General features: G+C 41.5%; 1 protein-coding gene across 1 annotated transcript in view; it reads left to right on the top strand.

Annotated features, from left to right (window-relative positions):
* Positions 1-518: 518 nt before the first annotated feature.
* Positions 519-6,685, top strand: part of ppp2r3a (protein phosphatase 2, regulatory subunit B'', alpha) — a 60,494-nt gene continuing 54,327 nt past the window's right edge. Inside the window, exon 1 of the mRNA XM_039785782.1 lies at positions 519-742. The gene's annotated coding sequence lies outside the window, so the exon portion shown is untranslated. The remainder of the gene's footprint in view (positions 743-6,685) is intronic.

Genomic DNA, 6,685 nt, shown 5'->3' with positions numbered 1-6,685 from the left:
TCAACAGTTTTGCAAAAATGCCCCAAATTAACTTGTTCCAGCATCTCAAATGTACGTTTTCTGGTTTTCCTTAGTTTTATATAATGGTAAATTAAATATGTTTGTTTTTGGACAGTTTAAGATTTTTTTTTAAGACTAAATGGTCATCATTTATAACAATATCACATTTTATGAGCTTAGGCTATATGTTTTGGGACATAGGCTGCCTATCAGAGACATATTGAAGGGGAAAGTAGGTATACATTTGGACCAATGGAAATATGATGTACAGTATAGCCTACTTCACCATTATGTGACATGCAACATTATAGCCTACAGGAGGCTATATAGGCTACAATAACTGGGTTATAAATGCATTTATTTCTATTTCACCTCTGGTATGCTACTGAATATAGGAAGCCTAGGCTCCTACTACAGAAATGAGCTGTGAACCTTAAAACTGGCCAGTCTGTCACTCTCCTCGAGCCCCCGCCCCGCCTGCCTGTTACCGGGAACTCCCCCTAAGTTCCCCGGTTCTCCTCTCTCTGCTCATTCTCTCCAAGAGCTGTCACAGATACACATATCCCCACACATACACATTAACGCAGACGGACTCGCTGCATGTTGGAGCGAACGACTGCATTCTCTCTGCCGCTCCCCGGTTACCGAAAAGCGGCTGTTTGATTTCGCAGTCTGCGGCGAGGAGCCTCGTCGTGACAGAGTTTGGAGACGGCTGAATGAGCAGTGAAGGGGGGAGAAAAAGGTAAGAGATGGTGTCAAAATGAGTGTTTTCTCTTCTCTCGGTTTAGAAACTTTACCGTGTGTTTACCGTCTTCTCCGCTGTCTCGTGCGTTGTAGGGCTATCGCCTGTATAGTCAGCTGCAGGGTTTTTGATAACTAGGGCGTGTTTATTAAAGTATTTCTGTTTGAGCGCGCGTATGCGTTCGTGTGTGCGCGTGCTCTTTCACATTAGAGGGGGATCCTCTTGTTGTGTCACAGACGCAGATTGAAGCGGATCTTTGCAGTGGGCAAAAAAATACCCATATCTCATGTGAGTGAAGTGTTTTTTTTTTTTCTTAGAAAAAAGGCCGTTCTCGAAGTATGCACAGGTAACTTAATTTTCTTTGCGCAAGTCAACCTAACTCCTTGATTTAATTGCAGTTTCTAAATGTTTAGTCATGTGTTGTCTAGATTCAAGATACAGACCTGAAGTGTGCTGCAGAAGTCCAATAAGTAAATTGTGTTTCGATACTAAACACAGAAAGCTGAACATTCTCATCAAAAACTCCTTTTTTTAAATGGATTTCTATTTTGTATTTGTTGTCATAATTGGCAAACTATTATCCTATGAATCTGTGTAAGAGCCTGATATATCTGACTTTAAAGCACAGTTAGTCTCTGTACTGCCAATGTATTGAATAAAGCAAGTTTATTTCTATAGCACCTTTTTAAAACAAAGAGGAAATTCAAAATGCTTTAACACAACACAAATAAATGCATATAATGACCTTTGAAAACACAACAAAATAGGAGAGAACATTCTAAGGTGTGTCTATACACATGTGGTGCTCACTGTTTATCACTGTTCAGGGTCTCTTCTGCATGCAGGTGTGTGTATGTCGACATGTCCATCGTGTGTGTGTGTGTGTGTGTGTGTGTGTGTGTGTGTGTGTGTGTGTGTGTGTGTGTGTGTGTGTGTGTGTGTGGTGATATCCTGTCAGATCCTGTCAGATCCTGTGAGGTGGGGGTCAGTCACAGGGTCTCCCCCTCTGGAATTCTCCTAGAATAGATGCAACACACACACACACACACACACACACCACCACACACACACACACACACACACACACACACACACACACACACACTTTGAGCACATCTTCAGTTAGCCTAATGTCCTTTCTTTTAATGCTGACCCATAATGGCCTTAGTGCTTTGATTTCATGCTGTGCAAGGCTGCCGTAGGTTATCCGTAAGTCCACTTGATGTCAAAACTCCACGAATAGGACTATAGCAACTGGGACGTTGTGCTCTCATGTTAGACCGTGTTCTTCTCCTTATGGCTTGATGCTGATTAAAAGTCTCCTTTACATGCACGTAAGCCAGTTCTACAGGTGTTATTTTTCATACCTAGAAATGAGAACCGTGTGCGTCAAACAGTCACATAACCTCACCACCACAGATGCTGGTCGGGATGTCTTGCTGAAGGGCACTTTGGCAGTACAGACAAACCTAGGACTTGACAGTCTTTTCTGCTGTATGGCTATTCTTTCTCTACTCTTACAGACAGTGAATAATGGCAGGAATGAGTCAGAGAAGGATACGTTAGAAGAGCAACAAACCAGTGCTCTCTTGTTGCTCCCTGGCCTGTTCAGATGATGGATGCTTGAAAGTGTGTGTGTGTGTGTATGAGTGTGAGAGAGAGGAGGATCTTGTCTGCTGTAACTCGAGCCTGGCTGACTCTTGAAAGGCCACAAAGACCGCTGTGTGTGTGTGTGTGTGTGTGTGTGTGTGTGTGTGTGTGTGTGTGTGTGTGTGTGTGTGTGTGTGTGTGTGTGTGTGTGTGTCTGTGTGTGTGTGTGTGTGTGTGTGTGTGGGTGTGTCATAAACATCCCATCACCAACCACCAAACTACTGAACACACACACATACTAACCCACAGACACCATCACTACCATTATAATTATAAATACAATCAATAATGACAGACCTGGAACTGAAAATATTTGCTATCTGCAGATGCTGAGTACCAATCCAATACCTGTGCTCTGTTGTTACTAATTCAAAGTCTGTACACGCTACTGCATGGAAGGAACATGTCTGCATTATAGTACATTGAATATCTTTTGGATTTTGGACTGGGGGTCAGACAAAACAAGACATTTGAATGTATCACCTTCTTCTCTAGGATATTGTAATCCACAAACTTGGATCGTTTTATGATGTTTTTTTTGGCCCAAAAAATGAATTGGTTAATAGAAAAAATTATCAGCATTTTATAGGCTAACCGATTAACTAATCGTATAAACAATTGACAGATTAAATCATATTGAAAAGAATCAGTTGCAGTTATAGACAGACCATGTCTTGATGAAAGGTCAGATCTACAAACAGACTTAGCGTGCGTTTACCTTCCACTCCTTTGGTATTTGTTTTTAAGCAGAAAGAGAAAAAGGACATTTGAAAGTGTGATTACATACACGCGTGAGAGGAACAAATGTGTGTTTCTCACCTTAATGGATGGACTGATGCTGAAGAGTACTTACTGGTGTGAAGCATTGATGTTCAACTAGCTCGGGGCCAGACATCTACTCTGTGTGCAAACTTATCTCAACCCACAGGGGGAAGATTCACACTTACAGTTTGCATCCGCCTTCCTCCAGTGATTAGCGGTAGTTGTGGTTTTCCTCATATATCAAGGAATTCCAGTGCTCATCAGCTTACCCGAGCCTGACTTATCATTCTTGATACCAAAGCGATGACAGTATATCAAAATATACTGCCCTTTCCTATCATTATCTATTTTTCAGGTCCTCTGATATCAATTTAAATCACAGAATATTTTAATAGCTGCAGCCCTGGCCTTCCCCTTTTTACACCACTACCCTTCTTGTCACAGACTCAATTTCTCCTCTCCCCTCTCCTTTCCTTTCCTTTCCTTTCATCTGCACATTATGGAGGAGGTTGTGTTATGTGTTTTAACTTCCAGATAAGTCGACTAATCAGCTACTCAGTCGGTTGTTCCTCAGCCCGAATGGATGGTTTGTGGGTGGATTGGTGGGCGGGTGGGTGGGCGACAGAGTCCGAGTCCGTTTTGGAACTGCATTTATATGAGCCATGGTTTCTTGCAGTCCCTCACAGATGTGCGTCTTTTCACAGGTGCTTGTTGTTCCCAAGCTTTGTGTGTACAACTTTGTGTGCATGCATGTGTGATATTAATCAGGGTTTTATCCATTTCTCACATATGTGTAAAGGACAGTAAGTGCCCAGCAACGAAATCCCATTGGAATATATTGGGAGCGTCCTGCTGTAGTGGAGTAAGGACTGTGGCTGTGGGGGTTTAGTGCAGACAGATGGAGTTGGGATCAGTGGGCTGAGTCACAAAGCGTAGAATGTGACAATGTTGGATGGATGTCTGACCGAAACCTGATTAATAGGGATCCGAATTATAGAGCTGCAGCAATTAATCGATTTATTTTTTGCATTTGTTAATATTTGATAATTGATTAATAATTTAAGCCATTTCAGGCAAAACATTTCAAACATGTAATGGTTTCTCAAATGTGAGGGTTTTAACAGTGAGGTAGGAGGAAATCTGTGTGCTATTAGACATAAAAATCACAGGATGTGCTTTTAATTAAGCATACTAATTTAGCTACCTCCATTGGCATAATGGACAATTGAGTCTAGTATAAGACCAAATATTTGGTTACCCTCTATGTATCTGTCTTTATTTACCTCTGTCTAAATAAATAGTAGCCTAGTCGTTATTGTCTATATCCAAGATGTTCCACTTCTGGGATTGCTCTGTTGGCAAAATTCCACCGGATTTCACAAATTTAGGACGGCTATCCGTTGCCTTGGGCTTTCTTTGTGTTGGCAAAAAACTCCTGTCGGTTTATGAGGACTATGGTAAACTGCTCCTCAGATCTCTGCAGGTTAAATCCAGACAGCTAGCTAGACTATCTGTCCAATCTGAGTTTTCTCTCGCATGACTAAAACAACCTTTGAACGTAAACATGTTCCACCAAAACAAGTTCCTTCCCGAGGATATTTTGCAGAGGCGCCGTTGCTCCGTACGGCGCGTAGTGCAAGACGATTGTGATTGGTTTAAAAAAAATGCCAATAAACCAGAGCACGTTTTTCTTCCATCCCGGAATGCTGTGTGGACTCGCCAGACCCGAAGATCTGGCACTGCGAGACTACCTAGTCGTTAAAGTAACACTAGAAATAAACAACCCTCTGTCACTGTTTTCTGATCAAGGGAGTAGAAATGCAAGAAAATGACCTTGTTACACAAATTCAACAGCTACATATGTTATGAATCTGTGAATGTAACACCAGCACAGGCATGCAAGGTTATATACAATAGGAGTGCAGTCAATAAAAGAGTTATGTAATAGCAAAATAACAGAGGTGGAAACTGTGTTAGAACTCAAATAGACAGACACACACCTATTTGGTTAAGTCAGGACAACTCCCTGATAATGTGTTTAACTGTCTGTCACACAGCCACTGTGTGTGAATAAGAGTTTTGTCTGCGTGTGTGTGTGTTTTACGTAAGGGGGTAAGGTAAAGATTAATAGAGAGAGAGAGAGAGAGAGAGAGAGAGATGCATATACAGAGAAGACAGAATCCAGTAGAATACAACATTTTAATTAAGCTTCATTTTTGGATTACTTTCATGTGTAATTACGTGTCGCGTCACACCCACACCCTTAATGTGTGTGTCTGGCTGTTCGTCTGAAAGTGTTTTTGTGTTGTATGGGTGTGGCGTGTCTGTAATCAAGCCAGCATTAAACTGTATACCAGGCTACTGACTGCTGTAGGACTTCTCACATTTATGCTTTCTAATTGATTCTGAGTGTAATTTATGTGGCTCACGGCACCCACATGTGCTTGCCTGCCCTTAGTTGTGCAACACACAAGCAAGCACACACACCAGCGTGCTCACATGTACACACACAGACTCACAAAAGCTCTAAGTTACTCATCACTGCAGCACAAGGCACTATTGTATTTAGCGTCGTTCATGGCACTTTTAGTGACAGTCATTCACATTTTGTGTGTGTGTGTGTGTGTGTGTGTGTGTGTGTGTGTGTGTGTGTGTGTGTGTGTGTGTTGTTGTTGTGTGTGTGTGTGTGTGTGTGTGTGTGTGTGTGTGTGGTTGTGTGTGTGTGGGAGAGAGTGTGGGTGGTCGTCTCATATTCCATGTAACACTGCCGGCTGCTAAAAATGAAGACGTGACAGGGAAAGTGTGAGTGTGATAGTGAGAAGGGGGGGTGCATATGGAGCTGCTTGGTTATTACTTTGCCATCAGGTGTCTAGTCTAAATAGATTTTCTAATTATCAGATTTGGTTTTACAAATCCAATTTTGCAATAGAGAAAGGAAAGTTAATACACCATCGACCACGGAGCTTGAGTTCTGTTTTTAGGACGGAGAGTTTTAGAAAGAGAGAGTGATGCAGAGAAATCAATAGAAGGTAAATTCAAAGATAAGGAGATACTTCAAAGTTAGGTTACAGGCAGTTCACCTGTTGTTTTTGCATGTTGTGGTTTGTGGCAAACCATAAACGTGGGCTGCCATAACAGGGGTTGGATAAGGTTGATGACTTGTCAGCTTTGGTGGTAGCCTAAAGCTGCCTAGAAGTAGTTGTGGGTAATGTGGGCCAAACTGCTGTCATTATCTTAGCTTTTCCTTGATAATGATATGCTATAACATTTACTTAGAGATTAAGTACCATGTAAAAAGTTGAAACCACGTGCATCTCATTGGGAAATGTGTTTTCTTTCTCATACATCATCCAAAGTTTTCTCATAGTTAAAAAGTAATTCCATTTATCACAACTTCTGGGTCTTATGTCCAGTTGTGGCCCTTGTGTCTATCAGTTCTGATAACATTGTACTTAACAAAGTCAAGTAGAATGATCAGATCTGTCAATCAATTTGAGTTTAAAATCTGGTTAAAAGCGAACATATGACAAA

This window comes from Perca fluviatilis, chromosome 20 (assembly GCF_010015445.1).
Source record: "Perca fluviatilis chromosome 20, GENO_Pfluv_1.0, whole genome shotgun sequence".
NCBI classification, from domain to species: domain Eukaryota; kingdom Metazoa; phylum Chordata; class Actinopteri; order Perciformes; family Percidae; genus Perca; species Perca fluviatilis.
This window is presented reverse-complemented; position numbering and strand designations above follow the sequence as displayed.